The sequence below is a fragment of the Triturus cristatus genome, chromosome 6 (genome assembly GCF_964204655.1).
Source record: "Triturus cristatus chromosome 6, aTriCri1.1, whole genome shotgun sequence".
In the NCBI taxonomy this organism is placed as follows: Eukaryota; Metazoa; Chordata; class Amphibia; order Caudata; family Salamandridae; genus Triturus; species Triturus cristatus.
This window is the reverse complement of record NC_140589.1, coordinates 1,525,814,330-1,525,837,570: the sequence shown is the minus strand read 5'-3', so window position 1 is coordinate 1,525,837,570 and position 23,241 is coordinate 1,525,814,330. Positions and strand designations below refer to the sequence as shown.

The 23,241-nt window shown below is 45.6% G+C and overlaps 1 protein-coding gene across 3 annotated transcripts in view; it reads left to right on the top strand.

Moving 5' to 3' along the window:
• LOC146821630 (synaptosomal-associated protein 25) overlaps window positions 1-23,241 on the top strand; it is a 232,138-nt gene that overhangs the window by 62,248 nt on the left and 146,649 nt on the right. The gene's annotated exons all lie outside the window — the stretch shown is intronic.

The following is a 23,241-nucleotide window of genomic DNA, read 5'->3' as shown; positions in this document are numbered from 1 at the left end:
CAGTTTCCTGCCGCTAAAACGGCGATAATTTTATCGCTGGTCTTGCTAATATGCCCCTAAGTGTGCAGCAGGTGAGTAAGGAGCATATTATCAAGCACGGCGTTAAAATTATCGCCACTTTAGCGGCAGAAAACTGCCGCTAAAGCGGCGATAGTGGGCTTGATAATATGCCGCAGAGAATTCCAATAGAAGCCCAGGTTCACAGCAGAAACAGTTAATTTGAATGCCGTTTGTTGATAATATGCCCCTAAGATGTGAATGTGGTGAGCAGATTTCCAAACCACCTTTAATCGCAGAGGGCATTAAATGTGTGGACCTTGGTTTTAATAAAAACAGTGATTAAGAAGGGTGCACAGCAGATGCAGCATCTGGATACCCTCGAAGGTGAGATCAGGTGGGTCTTTTAGAACACTTTCTCCTATTATTTTCTCAGGATGGCTACATTAATGCGCGCCCGTGAATGCTGAACGCGGCAACATCAGGGCTCCGGGCACTTGTAAAACATGATTGACTTCCCCAGTTTGATGAGGCGGGCCACGGATCTTGCCCTCCCTAGACAGTATGCAAATGATCTATATACATGCTTGTTAGACCCCAAGGTTTGAAACACTCGTCGTGATGTGTATGATTTATTTATATTTTGGGTAGTTTTTGAAAGCTCTGCTTGTCCCTATCCTGGTAATTCAGGGTGCAGAATTAGGGATTATTGAGGAATTAGTAATTAAGGTCCCGATACCCCTGTTAATTCCTCATTTTTCCCGTCATTTTCACATCTTCGAGGGAAAATAAACAGATCTGCATTCTTCACACGAATCTCAAATTCCGATGGGGCCGATAACTGTTGTTATCGGCCCCATCGGAATTAAGAGGCCACTCGTAATGAGGCCCTTTGGGTTTTGCCCTTCTGTATGCCAAAGGCAATGTGTCTAGGGCATCCTGGCCTTTAAAACCATTACTGTTGTAATTTGCTCAGAGCCTGAAGCTCTTCTCAGCATTGCTGACTAAGCCTTGTTAATGGCTATCTACTGCCCAATAATCAATGCAGGCTTCTCCCTTACACAAATCATGGAATAACCCATCGCATCTCTGCAGATTTCCAGAGTCCATTAGTCTCTCGCTCTGCTGCTTTGTTCAGTTTTCACAGTAAGCAGCTTTCAATACCACATTTACCTGCAGCATCGCAAATGTGACTGGCATTGCAAGGCTGAGGACCTTTCATGTTACTTCACATTGGACCTACTGTAAGTGGTTTTAAAAAGCCATGACATATGTAGCTATATTTAACTTAAATTAAGGTGTCCTAAGTTAGACCCAAGAGAAGGAAGAGAGGATGAGCAGAGCTCGTCACAGAAATGTCAGAGTGTAGAATGTGTTGATACATATAGCCTGCATAGCAAACATATAGCTTTACATGTGATTTATTACACACGTGTACCTGATCCTCCGTAGTTAAGTTTGAAACCTCACTCCTTGGGAATTCCCATATTCATCTCAAAATAACTTTGCCCCTTGAACAATTTGCACCATTCTTGGAGGAATTTGCATCTATTGTCCATCTGGCAAATGTGCTGCAAAGTCGCCAAAGAAGTCAAAGGCTATACAAAGGGTGATTTAGAAAAGGTCAATTTTCCAAATAAGATGGGGTTCGTCATAGGCAACTTTTGTCATGCGCAACTCAAAGATCACTGCACAATGACACACAAAGTTGTGCAGCAACTGTGGCCTTTGCATCATTCTCTGCTTTTTCTAGCTGAATTTTGGACGAGTCATTTTGCAGCTTTTAACAAATAGCTAAGTGCCCACTGCGGACGTGAATGTGCTTAATCTGCCTGTAAATGTTTGCGAACAACAGATAATCATTTGAGAACTTTGGAAAGTGACACTAGTGCACCTGTGCTGAGCATGGTGGGAATGTTGATGAACTCTAGGGATCACCAGTATCAATGATTCACAAACATCATCATGAAAACCATGCTGAATCCTGAGCCTCAAGACCCCACACCTGTAATTTTCCAATGGCACCTCTACCAATAACAAACACACTAAATGTCATATTGGGTCCATATAGTTAACAACTTTCACCAGGCCACAACTTATGCTGGGTGCGAAAATCAGACATATTTCACTGTTTGGTCACAAGTTATGTTGGGTTAAAAAATCAAACTTACTTCAATGTATGCGAGCATCAACCAACATAGATTTCCAAACCAATCATTACAGGAGGTTGAGAAGCTTTGATTGTCATTTGACAGTGCTGTGAATCGGCATATTAAAAATGCCCCCCTCAGTATGATGTTTGTGTACACTATACATGGTAAAAATAGTAAGCCACATAACCCAATTTGATATAAGTGAACATCTATATGGGCAAAAAACACAAACTCGCTCCAACCACCATATGGCTAGAGCGGTTGACCTCAAAGCTGGGGAACCGGGTTCGAGTCTCAGCAACAACGCTCAACATCCTGTGATTCTGGGCAAACCACTTAATCTCACGTGCGTCACAAAATGAATGTGTCCTTCTATAAGGAAACTGGTGCTCATGCACAGCGCTCTGATACCCGATGTCTTGGATCTAGTTCGCGCTATATAAAAATATAACAAATACATTAAAAAAAATACATTAAAAGAGTTGTCAATCAATTAAAAAAACAATGAAATTTGCTGAAAAGCTAAAGTTAAATGAGAGTTAAAGTTGACAGGATGTGAATAGTGGCTACGGCACAACTCTTACTTCCAGGTAATTGTAACCTATCTGCCGTTCTTACTTTTCAAAGGCAAGTATGTTTGCTGCATTAAACTCCATAATATACAAATCAGGAATTACGGCTGCTGCGATTACACAGGGGTGAAATTCATATTATGAGGGAGGATAATATAGGTTACAACAGGTTTGCAACACAATACAATACTCTATGTACTTTAACAAGGAGCATGTTACAATATATAGTGTAACACATCATAAACATGACAACAAGCAGGATTCCCACATAAAGAATGATTTATGCTATCACCATACCAACTCAGATTCACTCCACCCACCTAGTCCCATAGTCATACACACTCTTCCACTCTCTACGACACACTTAATCTGTGTTTCATTCACAGCTTATGTGGACCTTTCATAAGTGATTGCTGGCCTGGAGGTATGCAGCATAGGGTTTACCAGCAGGCTGGCACAGCAGAGAGATGTAAACCTCTGCTTCGCCTGAGGAGCTCAGTCGAGGTGGCAGAAGGAGTCTCCTCTGTGTCAGGCCGAATAGAGATGGCTTCCCAAACACGTTTTAGGCCTTTTGATGATATGTCTAAAATGAAGTAATCATGAAAACGGAACCAACTGGAGAAAAGAAAAGTGAATATCAATAAATCAGAGATAAAAGCGATGTATTATATCGATACTTAATCCAGTAAAATAAGTGTGTTCCTGGTTTCCATTCTGCATTAATTCCTAAAACAGAGGAAAGCATAGTTGAAGAGGCACTGCACTTCTGCACTGGACAGTGAAAGAAGAACATTCAAAATTAAAAAAATTAAAATATAATGGTATTTCAGGCAAAGAGCACATTGTTGGCCATATTATGCTGATGCAATGCAATGCAATGAAATATACTCAAATCAGGTCAAGAGAATGGCATTTTAGCAAATATACTCATCATCTTTGAGATATTTCATAACCACCATTGGGAAAAATCTAAATGAGACACACAAATAATGACTCTCAACTAGAGGCCTTGTTTGCTGCATGGATGAGGTATAGAAGGCTGAAACTGATATAGCTGAGAAATAGGCAGTGGTACTTTTGTAATATGACTGCATGCAGAGAGAAAACAGTAGCAACCAAACATAGATAAACAGGGTTCCTCACCCAAAAGGGAAAAACTTGGGACAAACTTTACAGTGCAGTGGACCAAGTAACATGACGGTGTGAAGAATTAGGGAACGACTACAGACACCGCTTGTTGCCCAGTCCTGGGTATGGTTGTGGCCATGTGAATGTGTTTCGATGCTATTGCAACATTAATGCATGGTCTTTGTGAACATCACCGTTGTGCCTTATTCTGATACTGTAGAATCTAACATTGCCCTATCAACTGTAAAACAAGTCTTTGGCAAATGATTGAAATAATATAAATGTCTAAAAAACACAAAAAAGGCAAAAAGAACCAAGCAAAAAATGCCCTAATAATCAGAATTATGTGTGAACATTTCAATGAAAAGCAAACTGAGTTACCAAGTCAAGTCAAAAGAACTTTATTTCGGAGAAAATCTCCATAAAAGGTACATAAAATAAGAATATAAAAACATTTAAAACCATACATTGGGTAGTTAAAAAGTTTTTAAAAAAGGTTACAACATTAAAGCACCAGGGCAGCGATATGTCTGCTAATTACATAAAATCATGTACAATTTAACCCAGTGCAAGATTAATCAGGTTAGCATTTTCAGGTACCGTTTTCTCGTATGCCAGAAAGCCCCCAGAAATTTGGCCACAGCAAACACAATGTGAGCAGCCATTTCACTCTTAAGAATTCTGAAGGCTTCGTGACACCTAGTAAAACCCAAATTCCTACAAACGGGAATGATCCATTTTCTGCGCGCCTCACTGTAGCCCGGACAAAAAAAAATAATATGCAGCTCAGTTTCATCGCTTACTCTGCATGCCGGGCAAGTACTGGGTGCAGACACAGACCAATGACTAGTGAGTGCACGTATTGGCAAGGACCCGTGCCTCCATTGTAGATAAAGCTTCCTAATTAATACAGGGTAAATATTGTCTAGGATTAGTTCAAAACTGTAGGCATTTTTAATACAGAGGAATTGATGCGTTAGAGTCCCTAGGGTTATAGAAGGTCGGAATGTGGGAGCCTTAGAATTATAATGCAATTTGGTTAGAACCTTTTTAGGAAGCCTGGGGCAAGCATCCAGGGGGTTGTTCCAAAGTGCATCAAGGCCTAAGCCCAACAGACTGTTCCTTACAAATTTAAACCAGGCAATGTTCCCCGAATTTGGAAGACTAAGGACTTCCTGCAAGCCCTGTCTGTAATGAATCAATTCGGGCACAGCCCACAATCTACGCCAATAGATCAAAGGGCGAAGCGCCAATTCTTCTTCCAGGGGTCTAATGCCTAGGTCAAGTCTTAATGGCACTAAGGGTGTGCTTGGAGGAAGGGCTACTAGACACCTAAGAAACCTATTCTCCTCTTTGTCAGACTAGCCAAGACTTTATGACCCCATAATTCGCTGCCATAGATAACAGCTCCTCTGGCTTGCACCCTGTAGATGTGGAGCAGAGGGCCTATGGTTTTGAGGGTCGACCTGTTCTTCCCCACCATCCTTAGTATCCCACCCACATGTTGCGCTAGTTTCAGCCTTGCTTTCTCCTGGTGTGGACCCCACCCCAATTCCTCATTAAGGGTTACACCAAGATATTCAAAGGTGTTGACTCGTTCTAGCGTGTTATTCCCTATGCGTGGGATACGGTGGAACCTGGGTGGCGGATTGAAGGCCATAAATTTGGTCTTTAGAGTGTTAATCTCCAATCCGTGCTCTCTACAGAAGTCCCCAAAACCGTCTAACACACGCTGGATTCCCATCGGCGACTTGGAGAGACGGAGGGTATCGTCCGCAAACATAATTGCCGGAACCCTCCTTCCCGCCAGCTTTGGGACGTCGGAATTGGGGACCTTGTTGAGGTGATCAATAACCCCGTTGACGAAGAGGCAGAACAGGGTCGGTGCGAGTACACACCCCTGTCTTACCCCTCTGTCAACGGGAAACTTATTTGATAGGGCGCCATGCCTACCACACCTCACTTGAGCATAGGTGTTGGTATGGAGGCGGATGATCATTGACAAAAATTCACCTGGCACCCCGGCTCTAGCCAGCACTTCCCACAGCTTACCACGTGGAACCAGGTCGAAGGCTGCCCTTAGGTCCACAAATACAGTATAGAGGCTGCCACCCTCCAACTGTATTGTTTTCCAGTATAAAAGGGACAGCCTAAAGACCTGGTCTATGGTGGAAGTCTTTTGCCGAAACCCAGCAAAATGTCCCTATCTTCGATCCAGTCCAAGAGACGATCCAACAGAAGCCTCGCAAAAAGCTTTTGAGGGACGTCTATCAGACTGATCGGTCTGTAATTAGCCGGGAGTAGAGGTGAGCCCCTTTTAAAAATAGGCACGACCAACATAGATTTCCAAACCAATCAACCGTGGGCGATGGCATTAAACAATACCAAGAGGTAGGGGGCACAGATTCTAACCTCGTGCTTTAAAAGGTCGCCTGGGAGCTTGTCAAGACCTGGCGCTTTTCCCGAGGAAAGGCGAGTGATTGCCATTTCCAATTCCTCCAAATTAAAATCTCCCATCGCGGAAGAGTTATCAATGGTTAGGGCGGCTATTGCCCCATCCTGAGTTCCTAGATGGTCCAGCCCAGCCGCACTGTAGAGCAATGAAAAATGTTCCTCCCACACTTCAGGCGCGATGTTTCCCTCTATAGCCTTAACAGGCTCAACTGAGCCATGTTTGACTATTTGCCAGAATTTCCTTGGGTCTCTGATTTTAAGTGCAGTTGTCATTTCTGACCAGTTCTCCCAGTCCCAGTCTATTTTGGCATTTTCAAGGAGGAGCTTGTAAGCAGCCCGCTTTTCCCTAATTACCGAGGAGGCCTCCTTACTTTTAAATGCCCGGAGAAGGTCTGCCTTGGCTTTCCTACAGCTGGCATTGAACCATGAGGCTCTTTCTCTCCTCACTTTCCTGTCCCGGACCACAGGGTTCAATACCTCGGCGAGATTATTGCACAGGGTCTGATGAATGTCCCCAAGGGAGAGGCACCCGTCAGGCGAGGGCAGTAGTGGGAGAAGTCTTCCCACCTTTTCAAGGGCTAATGCCACTAACTCATAGATGGTCCTAATGCAGTTTGGTTTTTCTAAGAGTTTGTCCCACCTTATTCTTCGCCTGTTGCTAGATAAGGTTAGACTTGGGGCGCATACTCTATTTTCTGGGACAACAGCATTAAGAAATCCGTCGACAGCCAGGGAGAGGATCAGGCCATTGTGGTCACTGTCGAACCTGGGGGCTATTTTAAAATCTAAAACTAGTTTCCAGTCCTGAAGTTTGATCATTATGTAATCTATCCGGGATTCCTGGCCTAGTCTGTTGAAGGTTGGTTGCGGAGGTATGTCCCCTTTGAACCTGCCGTGGCAAGCTCTAAGTGAGTTTGCAAGGGTCATTGTTATTACTTGGAGTAGGAGTGGTGAGGATGACCTGACTGGCGGACCCGCAATACTTGGAATATCCCAGAGGTCATCCTCCTCACTACTAAGCCCATCTAGGTGAATCGGAAATGGTTCATACTGGATGTTGAAGTCGCCTCCAACCAGGAGTGTTACTGAACCAGAGAGAGAGTCAAGGAATGTCACCAAATCCTCCTTTGTCCCTGAAGTGCCCGCGACTCCGACCGGTCTGGAATATACGTTTACCAGTGTCAGGCCCATCCCAGTGGGCCAGCGTAAGACCACACACAGGATGTCAACTGAGTTGGTTTCTACAATCTCAGCCTTGCAGCCAAGATGGGAGCCAATCCATATTGACAAACCACCAGACGGACGTCCCTTCCCTCCCCATCTGGCTAAGACATTAAAAGTTGCAAACCCAGGGTAGCAATAGTTTTCTCTAGCCCACGTCTCCTGGAACATGCATATATCATATTTCTTTATGAAGGTTGCCCATTCACTACAATCTAACTTGTTGGGCAACCCAGCAATGTTCCAAGATAGGATTTCTAGTGACCTCAAAACCCTATCTGTACTTATAACAATCTCATCGGGAGTACTTTGTACTGGCCCTGGGGGGGCGCGAACCCCGGTATCAGAGCGTTCCCTGGCTGGGACAACTTGTGTCGGGTGGATCTGTCTTGGCAAACGCCCACCCACCGCATTTTTGCTCTCCCCCCCGAATACGGGACGGGAGGGATTTGTAGCTGATTCCTCTACAAACGCAGAAGCGTGTTCGTGGGGCGCTACGTAGGGGTCAGGTAAAGATAGAGCTAGCCCAGAAGGAGTGGATTGTTGCGGAAAAGAAATCTGCGGTGTGGGAGTCAGAACAGTATCCACAACCTGGTACTCCAGAGTACTGGGCCCATTGTTAGAGAGACTCCTCTGTCAATCGCAGTCATCAACGCCTGCTAGGGCATCGAATCTGTTTGCGACTTCCAGGGGGGTAAATGGTAATCTGTAGTTCACCCTCCTTGGGCCATGTCGGTGGCTCCCGAGGGGCACTGTGACCCAATCTGGTACGTTTTCATGAACCGCAGAAATGGGTGCATAAGTATGACAACGGTTGTCAGAGGGTACAGAGAATGCAAGGGGGTATGTCGGCATTCGGGCTGGGGCCCTAGGGTATGCATTATGAAAGACTGGAGGTCTTGGATAAAAATATAACAGTTCGCGGGGATTGATGGACCCACAAGTATTACCCAAAGGATAGTCAAGAATGTGGGTAACTGCTCTGGGGTCTCTGAAATTGATGATAATTATATCCCCCTCGATATTCTTGTTTCTACAACCTAGCCAAGGGAGTCTCCGGACATGTAGTATCTCCCCGTTGACATTGAAGGGAAGGGGTCTATTTAGCATGAGCCAATGCATGGTTTTATTTTTAAGCTCATGGAAGCCTTCCTTTTTACCCTTTTCCAGAAGCGGGACTCTCGTGAGCACTACCACATATGGGACTGCTTCTGGGGGTAAGTCAACTTGATGCCTTGGTTGGTCTCTTGCCCTAACTGGGGGATGATTCCCACCCCTCACATTTGGAATCATTCCTAGGGTAGGGTCTGGTACTTCCTTTATCGATTCACCCACATCATTTTGTACTTGGTGGTGGTGGGCTATATTGGAAGATTTGGCCATAGACTGGCTATCAAGACCAGCCATATCGTTTTTCCTGGTGTGGATAGGGGATGACACTGATACCACGGGGGGGGGCAGAACTGGATGTACGTGGTCTTTGAGTGCCCCCGCGTGTTTAGTGATAGCTGATTCTAGATCCCCTAGGCGTTGCTCAATATTTTTTAATCTTTCGATTATAGGTAGAACGAATGACCTTATCAATTGTTCGATGCCCTCCAGAGGGGCTGGCATCGGACCTTTGTTAGGTAGGCACAGCGGGGGACAGATCGGGTCAGAAGAGGAGGGTACCAATAAGGTAGAGGATCTTGTGGCCATGGTGTGTACTGTAGGTAAAATAGGTGTTACCTTTGGCAAGGATACAGTCTCTAAGGTATGAATGGGTCCTTTGCCAAAATCTGAGTAATTAATCTTATCCCTTGGCAGATCACCTAGCTTCTTTCTTCTTTTAGTGGGAGGGGGCCTTGGAGCTTTAGACACCGCAACCCTCCCCACCTTCTTGTTAGTGGCTTTAACCTTAGATTGAGAAGGGATAGTGATCGTATCAGTTTCCTTAATAATAATGCTGGAGGGGAACAAATCAGTGGGAACATGCGGACAATTGGGTTTATCAGGTGGAGATTCAATGTCTCTGAGCAACACAGGAACATTGTCAGTGGCTAGTGCCTCCTGAGTAAGAGTAGGGGGACTTAGCTCAAAAGGGGTAATAGGAAGCAGGTTATCCATAAGCATCCTGTTTTTTATACATTCTATGGACCGATGTCGCTCAGCCCTTCGTTCAGCTAGCATAGTCTCCTTTCCAGTGGCCGCAGCAGCCTTAATAAAATAATCAACCAATGTACCTTTGTTTGTACCACCAGTAATTATGGGCGTATTTGTAGAGAAAGTCTCAGCCATGGTGAATAATGCAGTCGTCTAGGTCAGGACTCACGTTTACTGGCAGGAAGAAGGGATTCCCCCGGCCCGGTCCGGTCTCCTCGTGCCTCTGAGGGCCTCAGAGGTCCCGCTCTTTGCCCGGTCTTAGCCCCGTGCTGAGACCCGCGCGCGTCCCGCTAGCGCGTGTAGGCGGGGAGACGTACATATAGTGAGGGGCAACGGTGTTGGGGGAGGAGTCAGGAAGAGGACCAGGTGCGGCTGTTCTGCTTCGCGCGCAGCACCCTGGTCCTCGCAGTCCTGAATACGCCGGTTCGTCGCAGCAATGCCAGTGACCTGGAGCGTGGGGTCAGCACACCAACAATGCCCCGACTATCAAGCAGCAGAGACCCGGTCCCTCGAGCGGCTCCCGCGAAGCGGGGGCCGCGAGGCGCGGTAGTAGTTCAAAGGGCTGAAGTGGAAATCCAGGCAGTCCCACCGATGGCCAGCAACACCCAGTTACCAATATTAGTGACCGTCAGATCCCCAAACGAAAAAGAATATCAGCTGTTGTAAAAAGATGTACTTTAGTTTGCGACCAATGCCAAAATATGTCAAAATAGGTCTAGTATATAGTCTAAATTAATTCAAGTGTGAAAATTGGCACCACAAAGCAGGTATTCAAAAAATCAAATAAATAATGGTTTAGCTGAGAGAGGGTGGGTGCAGTTCAACTAGAAATGGTGTCAAAATTATTTTCAATATCATATTCGAGAAACAGAAAGATTGAGAGTAGTTCAAGTGGCATCAAGTCAGTTTGCAATGTAGAAGAAGAGAAGTGTGTGAGATGAGAAGGGACTGGATTGTGGGCTGTCAGTCAGGATTGAATGCTGTGCACAGTTTCAGCCAGAACGTAAATATCATTAGGGCACGAGACCTTCAAGTAGAGTTGAGTGTTGTCCACATATTGGTGGTAAAATATGCATGAGTCCTTAAAGGTGCCGCTTAGGAGTTCAAGTTATAGATTGAAATGAGCAGGTGCTAAGGTGGACTGCTTGTAGGACAAGAAATTGGTTACCGAAGGAACAGGCAAACTTGATCTGTTGAGAGTGATGGTTTAAATGTACGAAGAAGACATATCACAAGGAACTGGAGAGAGATTTACTGTCTGTAGCTTGTAATGTGGCAAATAAAGCAAAGATCCTATTGCATCTCCTGTACTATGAATAGCATTAGGGATAGAGCAGCTGGCTCACACACACAATTAAATTATCATTTGAAATGCAGAGTAGCTCTGAGAATCCTTGATTTCAAAGATATAGATATTTCTTCTCTGCACAATCTTCAGATCCAGACAAAGATTACAGAAATATATAAGAATACCGTCAACATTTTGCAAAAGAGAGGAACTTCATGAAGTAGTGTATTTTGAAACCTTTTCAAAATGTCATCTGATGGTGAAATTTCAAACAAAAAATATTTTTTTGAGAGATTTTTACCACAAAAGCCTTTCCTTCCTGAATCGTAGTTCTCCGGTAAAAAGAAAATTACGTGTAACGTTTTTCTGCATCAAAATGCACTTTTTAAAGGTAATTTTACCCACTATCTTTAAATAAAGTAACCAACAAATGGTGAACTTCTATAAAGGAAATTTGTAGAATTGGTGAAGTCAAATTTGTGATTTTAGAACATTCCTAATAAAGATTAGATATAGAAATAAATAAAATCCTGAATGTCTCCATTTTAGTATCTCTTCTAGTAAGAAGTCGAGGGGTGACTTTTTGTTAAGATCCAGAGAGTGCCAGACTAGCGAACCAAAAGTAGCCCTGGCAAGAATACTCAAGCCAGCTCTGTTTCCTTCCTCTCCTCTCCTCACTCACTCTCTCTCTCTCGCTCTCTCTCTCTCTCACTTTCCATCCATCCATTCATCCATCCAATCTCCTTCTCTATCCTTCTCTCCTCTCTCCGTTCTCTCTATCTAGTCTTTTTCTCTCCACCTTACTCTCTCCTTGCCTCTCTCACTCTCTCTCTTCCTATCTCTCTTGAAGCCTCCTTATGTCTACACCCGATTAACCTAGGGGGCCTGGAGAAACTGACCGAGGCACCAGTAGCTACCCTAGGCTTTCAAATCCATCCTCCATGGGTTTAGGCCCACAAGGGAAATGCCTGATCAAATAAAAAAGCCTGTTCTTCAGTCAATGACACATAAATAAAGAAACCTATGGTATTTGTGACCAAGGAGCATCTAAGTGGCAGGACCATTCATAGTTTTTCCACGTATGTGATGAGCAAAGTGCTTTAGAAAAACTATGGAGAATTGTTTTTGCCCTAGTGACTACACTCAGTGAAGATGAGGCTATTGGCACTAAATATATAAGTGCTGTCTTAGACACTTGTATGGAAAGTTTATTCAATTGAGTGTTCTTTATATAAGCAAATCAAGATCTTTAGGACAGGATTACATGTTGAAGTACTACACAACAGATAGAGCTGCCTAGAACCACAATCAATTAATTATACATCATGCTCCGTCGCTGATGTATCATATTGGAAAAAATGTACGTTAGCTGAGGAAATAAAGACAGGCAAGCTGTAGTATGACGGTTACTGCAAACGCCCTGTCTAATTTAGAAATAGAAGGTGGGTTTCTATTGCAGTAGAGTAGTCAAAAAGGACTCTTATTTGTGAATCATCTGCTTCCAAAGCCAACTCAGATTCATAAAACTGAAAATTGAGGAAAATGTCAAACTTACAGACTTCTTAGAAATTCACAATACTTGAGAATGCTGCTTCTCATTTTGAATATTATTTATATAGCTAAAGGAATCATTTTGCTGCAATTTTAAAACAAAAGGATTTGAGTGAGAGCCTCAACACACCAGTGGCGGATGGTGACCTTCAACACTGGAGGGGCGTCGGGGGTGCAGAGAGACAAACCCAGTGGGGGCAAAAAGATAATAATAAAAAAATTAAAAACGTACACATGATTTGCTCACCTTACTTCGGCAGGCACCTCAAGGAGTCTTAGGCAACTCCCTTCTGCAAATCCCAATGCTGCTGCTATGCTGCAGATGTGCAGCATGAGAGCAGCACCAGGATTGGCTGGAGTAGGCTTCCTCAACACTTCAGCAGGCACAGGAGTCCCGTGCCTTCTCTTCACCCAGCTGTGGAGATGTTTAAATTGCACATGTCAGGCTGGCCGTCGCAAGATAGCAGACGAAATTGACATGCCCAGTGTAAATTGAAGTGAACACCACTCTCCTGCTGCCAGTAAGTAGCAATACCCCGCCCCCAAACACTGCTCAGGCTGGGAGCAGTGAAAAATAAAATGGTAATTCATTTTATTACTGTTTTATTTTGTTACTTTTGCTGCACTGGCAGCAGAGGGGCTATGCTCCTCTGCTCTAATGGGGGGGGGGGGGGGGGCGCCGCTGCAAAACACATCGGGAAGAGGTTTGTATAATAAGCCCCTGTGGCAACCGCGATGCAGGGGGACCCTCATTCAGCCTGTGGCCTATGAATATTTGTGAGATTGGAGAGTCCCCAGGAGCATCTTCACATATTCTGCAGGGCGCGCCATCATTTTGTGCTACGCTGCCGGAGGGTGAAGGCTGCTTCCCTTGCTTGCTGCTTTCACTGAGTGTACTATTTGGGCTGGAATTCAGTATGATCCAAGGCTCCTTTTGGCTCCTAAAGCAAACTCAAGGAGATGATGAACAGAGCGCTGACTCTTTTCAGACACTCAGCCCCAGTCACAGATCTCGGTTGAATCCATCATCCTTCTTTAGCTCACTTTGCCACCTCAGTTCAGACCCAGCTATATGCAAATCAGTCTTGACCCTGTGCCTCATAGGAACAGTCCAGCCCCAATGGCCAAGCAAGGTCTTCCCTGAACCGGAAACAAGCATCCTGGGACCGGTTTCGGGGTAACACCCCTCATCAGCCAGGCTAGATTGAATCCAGTGGCAAAGTGAGCAAGGGACCCACGTCTGGGCATACCCTGACAAATAAGGGCGAACAAAGCAAACACAAAGAGATGATGGACGAAGCGCTGAAACTTTTCAGACACTCATCCCCAGTCACAGATCTGGGTTGAATCCATCATCTTTCTTTAGCTCACTTGCACCACCTCAGTTCAGACCCAGCTATATGCAAATCAATCTTGTCCCTGTGCCTCATGGGAACAGTCCAGCACGAACTGCCAAGTCAGGTCTTCTCTGAACTGGAAATAAGCATCCTGGGACCGGTTTCGGGGTAACACCCCTCATCAGCCAGGCTAGCTTGAATCCAGTGGCAAAGTGAGCAAGGGACCCACGTTTGGGCATACCCTGTCAACTTAGGGTGAACAGGAAACTTGTGTTTGCTTTGTTCACCCTAAGTTGGCAGGGTATGCCCAGACATGGGTCCCTTGCTCACTTTGCCACTGGATTAAAGCTTGCTCACTTTGCCACTGGATTGAAGTTAGCCTGGCTGATGAGGGGTGTTACCCCGAAACCAGTCCCTGGATGCTTGTTTCCGGTTCAGGGAAGACCTGGCTTGGCAGTTCAAACTGGATTGTTCCCATGAGTCACAGTGTCAAGACTGATTTGCATATAGCTGTGTCTGAACTGAGGTGGCGAAGTGAGTTAAAGAACGATGATGGATTCAACCCAGATCTGTGACTTGGGGTGAGTGTCTGAAAAGTTTCAGGGCTCCGTCCATCATCTCCTTATGTTTGCTTTGTTTGCCATACGTTGGCAGGGTATGCCCAGACGTTGGTCCCTTGCTCACTTTGCCACTGGATTCAAGCTAGCCTGGCTGATGAAGGGTGTTACCCCGAAACCGGTCCCAGGATGCTTGTTTCCGATTTAGGGAAGTTTCAGCGCTCCAGCCATCATCTCCTTGTGTTTTCTTTTAGCTCCTAGCCTTTAATCGCTGGACGGCGGCGTGTGACAGGAGTATGATTTGGAGATGGCTTCAGGGATATAGCACACCTGTTGTGCTCAACTCCTCTGTTGTAACTAAAATTGATTACCAATATTGAATCAAAGGATTATGAGAAGATTATCACGTCCCAGGGCCACCTTCAAGCTTTTTAGTATTGACACATTTTTGTAAAAAACAGATATCCTAACAATAAACCTCTGCAGGGTGAACATCTTCTTTTAATTACATTTTCTCTTGCAATTGAAACACCACAAAGTGACTACTGTCAGAATACATTCCCACTGCAGACCAGGTTGTATTTCTCATTCAAAATACAAGGACTAGAAGTAGTTTAAAATATTTTATTGCAAGTTTGGTGGTCTTTTCTTAACAAAACCAGTTTTTGATATGCGGTCAACTTGAAACTTCTATCTGTGTTTCTGAACTCTTAAAAATGAAGCTAGCATTGACAAAGCCAGTAGTTCTAGCTTGCATTTTGAGCCCCGATAAAATCATTCTTCAGTGAATAAACAAAACAAAAAAGATTGCTTTCTCTATGTTATATATGAGATCAAAAATGCAATGTGTCATAATTCCGTGTGCTTTTGAGCTAGAAAATAGTCCCTCAAGCATTGCAATGCAAGCACTCCAAATGCTGTGGATTGACACATCAAACTGCCATTAGAATGAGCTGAGAGGAAAACATTCCTGTGGGTGGAACTAAAGCCCATTTAATGTATATTTTTTTTAAAAACTGGCAAAGATAGGTCTTCTATCGGCTGTGCTTTGAAGTTAGACCTAAAAAGATGCACTTTCGAATCAAGCTAGTGATCCTGGCCCATTATTAAAAGTGAAAGCTTGAGGAATATCTTCACAACCAAAAAGATATGGATAGATATGGATAGTGTCAGCAGTTGAAAACACTGAAAATGTCCAACTAAATAGCAAATTGTGAATATGTATGCCATAGCTCATCAACTCAGCTGCTGTCTCATGAATCAGACAGTCTTTGCGTCCAGTAACACCCTTTGGGTATTTGTACTTGTTCAAGCATGAGGTGCCCTCATTTGTCTCTTGGGGACAATAATGTAGACATACTAAGAAATGGGGTCTGATATAAATAGGATATTTGACCCGTGGCGTGGAGGCTGGACACTCCAACCTTAGTGAGCTACTTTCTGTCCACACTCACAACTTGCGAGAGTAGCACCGAGGGAGGCAAAGTTGTGCAAAGTTACACTAGGGCAGCAATGAAAGCAACTAAGTAGTTTACAAAACATCCAGTAATGGACAACATTGCCACGTACAAAGAGTCACCATTCATTTGATTTGATTTTTGCATCCATCACCCTCTATTAAGCAAGTTCCTACTCTACTCTCACTTCTTTCAGCTGCTGATGTTCTCTTACAACTAGGGGTGGGCGGAATTTGCGGAATTAACCTTCGCAAATTATCGCGAGAATGTTTAAAATTATCGCAAACAAGCAGAAATATCGCGAAGATGCGGAAGTTTTTTTCCGGCACGTTCGCGAGATTTTCTGCATGGTTGCGGGTCGCCAACTTACCCATGTGGTTGCTTGCGGGCGCGGCCATCTTGTTTTGAGTTGTTCTCGCGGTGCATGATCGCGAGAAGAAAGACGTGATCGCGCGACGCATGACGTCACTGCGGGCGCGAACTGTCGCGAGACAGCGCAAATGGCTAAAAACAATACAACATCTCATGGAGAACGCGACCGGATCAAGAAAACTTGTCAGCGAACGCAGGGATTCAGGTAAGGCGATCGCGCGCGCGCGAGAATGTATCATTTTACAGCGCGAGCAAGAAACAAATTATCGCCAAGCTGCGGAAACCGGAATTTTTGACATTTTCGCGCTCTCCGCGGAACGCAAAAATGTCAAATTATCGCAATTTCCGCGAACGGAACGAAATTTTTGCCCAGGCCTACTTACAACCCCTTTCCTGTCAGCGAGTCACTGTAAATGAAGATCTAGTGTGGGACCGCTTCACTTCAGTTGAAGGTGCAACACAGACATGATGGAGGGCAGCCCTTGCTCTGGGTGGCCAGAGAGGACCTGAACACGGCCCGTCCAACCGTGGAGGGCGGGAAATGTCCACCTCTGTCGCTCCCGAATGGACGCCAGGTCATCAACATGCAAGGGGTTCGCAGAAATGGAATGACAGGGTTGACCCCTTTTCCTACCCTTCGCCCCCTGAAGCCTCTTGATGGTGGAGGGGCTGGGCAAGGGGTGGAAACTGCCCTCGGTTCCTGCTGATGCCTTTATGAGTGTCGAGACCGGGGGTAGCAAAGGTAGCCCCCAAAAACCCGGACAGAGTCAGTAGCTTCAGTCTGTGCCCCCCTCACCTCTGCAAGCTCCCACTCTAATCCCCACTTCCTCCCTCCTCCGTGAGCCCCTGTTAAAGAAGTTGTGGAGGGGGCATGCTTAAATATATAAACTACTTAACGAACATTTATCATGGTGAGGATAATTTGTCAGTTCAGATATTTCCTCCTGAAATACACTCAGTACTTTAATATAATTGTGGAGCAACATGAACCATTGCCTTATGGCTCTGCCTGTTATGAGGAGGCGACAAGGTGAATCATTAGCCGCTGTCTAAACACAAGAAAGCCATATCGTCTTGCAAATACGGCTTAATCGATAGCACTAAGAAATAATCTAAATTATAATTGTTTGTTTGAATTGTGTTGAGTTTCTAACGCTGATGAACTGAACGTGTTTTTTTTTAAATAAATAAATACCACATACATATTTTATTTACCTTTTTAAAATGATGGGCAACGCTCAGAAACGCGCATCATCATGTTCAGCAGAGTTGTTTCCGCAGGCTAACAAAACCCCCTGTGATTCAACTATGAGGTAACGGGGTTGCCCATCCAGCGTGGCAATTCCAAATAATTCGATCCCGCAGTCTGTCTCAAGAGTGTAGCTGTATTGAACCTGAAAACATCAATTTTAAACTGTCCACCCCTTGACCCATACTCGCCTCACTTCCAGATCGAACGCCCACCACAGTCCTGTTAATCAATATTATCAGTTTTGCCCATTAGACTGACCGAGCAACACACAGCATGCATTTTCAGGCCAGTCTGTCTGCAACAAAAAAGCGTCATAGATTTTCCGCAGCTGTTCATCTGTGATTGGTTGACATTTCGAGCGGAAGCGCCTCTCTCCCAATGTTCCATCGAGCAGAGCGGTGAGAGATTGGGTTCCCAGAGCATCCGCCAGTCAATAGGTCAAGGTAATTTATGGTCCAATAAAGTAATTTCTCTGGCAAAGTGCGATGATCAATGTGAACCGATCTTTTTAATCCGTTAAACGTTATTGAATGTTTCATTCATTGTATTTTTTCAAATAGAACTGAAATCGTTTGCATGATTTTACGTTTGAATTTGCCTGCACCGACCGGTGTTCAAACCAACACTGGATTCATAATATGAACCTGCACATATTTAACCCTCAAATAACGGAAAGAGCTATATTTGTGGACGAATCATGACTGCGTTCATGAGAAAGGCTCCGTTTATGAGAAAGGCATCTTAGGAGCCCACACAACTTGGCCCGTGAACGGAGTAAAGTGTCGCTGTCACTTGCAATGCAGCTCGTGGTACCTGGTCCAGAACTGGGAAAAAACATGCAGGGTTCAGAATGACCAGGCCCAGTTCTTCATGCATCCTCGATTCGGGGCTCTTTATCATTCACATTAAGCAGGCGGAAAATGTGCATGTAAAATATTGGGGTTCATCAAGGCCATTCCTGCACCCACTAAAAATCCTAACCCCATCCAGGCGGCGAATCCCCCCTCCCCGCTTCCCCCCCTCGTAACCTCCAGCAATGCTCTGCTACCTTAAATCACCACTGACAACTTTTGTTGGGTGCCTGAAAAGGTCGCAGTTTATTCGCATATTAACACTTTATACATTTGTATCACATTGCTCCTGGTCATGCACATGTTGCATTATTATTCTTGACCCAGCTTTATCAATCACCTGGGAGGGGAGGGAACCCTTTTTGTGTTTCCTGCTTCCGGGTCTAGGCTTCAGCTTGCTACCGATTAGGCGGGTCTCCGTTTGGACCTGTCTGGGCCGCAAGTGCCGTCCCGCTCGCCCTGTGCCCTTTCGTGGGCCCTCCCTTCTCCCAGAGGCCCCTGCCGGCTGGCATCCCAAGGGCCTTTCTTGTGTATCTACTCTATTTTCTTGTGACTGGGTCCTTTGCTTTTGTCTCCTTCTGAGCCCCTGCCGTGAGGCATCCCAAGGGTCATGGGGAGAGCATTGTCTCTAGTCTTTGCTGGCGGCGTGCCGCCCTTTTGGCTCCCTCAGTGCCCCTGCCGTGCGGCATCCCCAAGGCACTGCGAGAGCCTCTCATTTATCTTCTAATGGGTTCTCCCCTTTCGTTTGTTAATTTAGTCCGTCTAGCTCCGCTACCCTCCACCTTGCAGCTGCGACGCCTGATTCTTAGGTGTGGGTGGGTGGGATTCTTCTTTCTTTGTCCTGGGCCCGGGGGGGGGATTTGTGATTCTACTGGACCCTGTGTCCCCTTTTATTCCCCCCCCTGGCCCCTGTGCTCGCCCCCTGATTGGGGGGAGGTTGCCCGCGCCATCGGGGGCCAATCCTGGCCCCCGTCGGCCTAGCCCTTATGCAAATGCAGGAGGGGGGTGGACGGGGGAGGGGCGCCGCCCCCGGACGGCGTTTTGCCCGGGCCTCTAGTGGGTCCGGCTTTGCCTACCCGGCCCGGGTTCTAACCGTGCGGGGTGGTGTCCTCTCTCCCGAACGAGATTAAGCTCTTCAGTAAGGGGTTTTGTGGTATGCTCTGGTTTGAAAGCTAATATATCAAAGTGAAAGTATTACCACTGTCAAAAATGTGAATGTGGCTGTTTCCAATCTTCTAAAAATTTACAGCATGTTTTTCATTACTGAGCATATTTCTCTGGGACGGACCTGGGTCTTAGAGGTTCTCAGCCTCCATAATCCCATGGATGCCTTATTTCTTTGACTTCTGTAACACTAATAAATTGCATTTCTCACAGCAGTAGGATTCATCTGTCACTGTAATCCAGATGAGAGGCAGCCGTGGGGAGGGGTTTGTGCGAAGGAGATTTAGGATTGCCTGGATAAAGGGACCGCTGCATACGACAGCGCCACCGCTTTGCAGTAAAATAGGGTAAACCTCTCTAATCCATGTGACATCTCTGTTTTGATGAATGAGCTAGATTTATGTCTGGCAGAAGATGGGAATAGTGAGAGATGAAATGCGGAGACGTGGTGTGGGGGTTGGAGAGGATTTGGAGTGGGCAAGAACTGGCATGCATGAGAGGTGGCCTGGCGTACATGTGCAGTACATCATAGACAGAATGTAGCTTGCTTGGTACATTTGGAGTTGGTGGAAGGTGTCGTGTGGAGAGGGCAAGAGGTGAGATTTGGAGTAAGGTAGAGGTAGAGTAAGTCAAAGTGGAGTGGGGGAGGTAGAGTGGGCGGGAAGTGAAGTAGGTAGAGTTGGAGTGGGTGACGGCTGAGTGACAGAGTTAGATTTGGAGTTTGTGAGCGGTGTAATGTGGAGAGAAAAACAGGTGTGAGTTAGAGTGAGGGAGGGGCAGAGACGAGGAGTGGAACAGAGATGGAGGGCGAGACCTGCAATGAGTGAGATGCACCGAGGGAAAAGAAGAGAGGGTTGCAGTGAGACAAATGGACTGGGGAGGAATGGACTGGACATAAGTGGGAAGGTGAGAGGTGAGGTGTGGAGAGGGGAAGGGGTGAGATTGGAGTGGGGTAGATGTGGTGTGATTTGAAGCAGAGTGGGACGAGGCAGAATGAGCTAGAGGTGTCGGAGGTCGAGTTGGAGTGGGTGAGAGGTGGGATGAGGTAGAGATGTAGAGGCACAGAGCAGAGGTTGGACAGAAATACAGAGCAAGAGGGGGGATGATTGAGGTGCAGTGAGGAGAATGAAGATAGCGGGGTGCAGTGGAAAGAGGTGGACTCGGAGGAACGGATTTATACATGAGTGCGGTTTGGGAGAGGTGAGGTGTGGAGAGATTGATGTAGGGGTTCTCACTACAGACGAGGTCCACAGTTTAATCTGGCAGTGCCGAGAAGGCTGGTCTCACAGATCAATGTAGGTGCTGTTATTTAGCTGTTTGTGGTCCTGTTTTATGGTCTGGTCTGCCGGTGTTTACTGTTAATTTCTCTTATATTATCACTTATATTGCGTTGTACAAGCACAACTGCTCACAATCTCCCATACCTTGCAAAACACTTTTACAGCTTGTCTTTGCAAGTTGAAATGACCCTGATTTGCAAATGTAGGCCACTGTATTAGCTATCTGATTTACTGATGGGGGGCATTTATAGCTTGGTGCCAGGGCCTATTTTCTGTCCCAGTACGACCCTGAATACAGGATGTGGTCCACAAGGCAGCTGAAGTAGGAGACAGATTGAGTGGCCATGGATGGAGCGGTGGGGAAATGTAGAGTGTGGGAGGGAGTAGACATAGGTGGAATGTAGAAGAGGATGAAGGGATAAGTTTGATTTGGGACCAGGTAGATCAGGGTAGAGTGATGCGTGTGGAGTGAATTGCAAATAATAAAGGGAAGAAGTTGTTAGTGCAGGGGCTGAGAAAGGGAGAGGTGGTTGTAGAGAGATGGTAAAGACAGAAAGGGCTGGGGTAAGCACGGTTTAATATGCTGGCTTAGGGGGCAAATCGTGGAATATTGACACCCTTAAGAAAACGGTCACTCCAGCACATCTTTGATCATCACACAACAAGGAGATAAAGCATAGAGGAGGGCTTGCTTTTAACAGCACAATCATAAATGCATACCACTAGATGTCGTTTCAAACTGTTCTCGTGATGGTGATGATTAAGAACATTCATAAATCACCTCCTGCCATCTTGGTTTTAAGGGAGAAAATGAAATGAAGTGGAAGTCCAGATCTAAATGAAGGAGCCTTGACAAAGCTAATAGGTCCAGCTTGTTACTGAAATTGCCTCTTCATTGATTGCTGACTTTGTGTGGAGTGATATTGTAATTTCACTTCAATGATTCATTCCTGCAAGGACACCACGCAGTGGCTAGATTTGCCTCAGACATCAATGGAGAGCAGCAATGCATTCACACAGTGCGATATTGGGGAGGAAGGGCCCATTCCTTGGGGCCTACTACACCACTCTTCCTCATCAGTATGTGTCGTGATTTCCAGGAAAGTGCTAAAATCCCATCAGGGCAGTGACTTGCAGCCATCGGAACTGCAGTTCTCCTGGTGTGCAATTTCTCCTTCTCGGAGATGGGCTGACAGTCTCTGGGGGGTGGGGGGGGGGGGGGGTGGGAACCGCATGTGTTCATTAGTAAAATCACAATATGTGAATCAGCGTTGTCTTCAACGCTAATTCACATATCGTGTTATTCACGCCCTGGATTGGATAGCGGTACCCACTCACACCCTACTACAAGTAGAATTGGTATACTAAAGCTACTTCACACACCTACTTACAGAGTGCCACAAGCCATTTATTGTCATCAGTAAGAGCAGACACCCTTCTTCTGTGCTGAAATTGGGCGTCCCTGAGCTGCTCTTCACTGCTAATATATCTAATCGGTTGCGGTGCATTTTGCCACAGGTTCACCGGGAGGAGCAGAACATGCATGACACTCCTCTGATGTCGCTGAAGCTGAGACAGCGTAAACACATGACAGCTGCTGCATGTGCCTCCATCAGAAGTTTGCTTCTACTGCAACCCTACTCTTCTAGCCTCACATGTATTCGGTCAAGGGCGGATATCTGAAACCAACAGCAGGGCCATGACCACAGCATGGAAGTCTGCTGATGGACTCTTTCCTTAGTCAATCACCAGCACAAAAAAGCAATGGGAAGAATATAAACTTCTGTCAAATGGTGCATGCTGAGCCAAAGCATGATGGACACATCAGCGATGCAAGGGCTGGAGGGAGCTCACCCAGGCAAGCCACAGCTGAAGGAGGTCTATCAAAAGCTCTTCTCGGTGTAGTTTGTTCTATGGCTGTTTGTTATGTTGGCATGACCCCTGGCAGCTGTCTGTAGTCAGACCCAAGAGGCTATGTGAATTGTTTTCTAATGATATCATCAGTGGGATTAGAAAGAGCAGATTGTGGTTCCCACAATGTTACCAATAACAGTAAGAGGTCTTAATGCCTCTGCCTTCTCATTGAAAGAAGTTTTACACATGGTGGGAGATGCAGGCAGGGAAGTCAAACAAAACACAAAAAAACAAAGGAGATAATTTGCGCAAATAGCAAAACAAGAGCAAGATTAGGCATCCCCCAGTAAAAAAAAAAACATACGCAAAAGCCGGCCACAAAATCCAGGTCACGGTCGGCCCCGTCCTGCTTAGTTTGGATGTCGCTTTACCAACTCACTTAGTAAAACAAACAAAAGCATCGATGAGATGGAAGAGCAGCAAACATATTTAAATGAGGGAGTTGGATGAGGGAGACCATGGTTGGCAGAGATTTCACCACGTGGCAGTCACGTGCCTGCAGTGCGACGGTCAGTATCCAAGCATCAATATTACCTATGAAGTCAAAATGA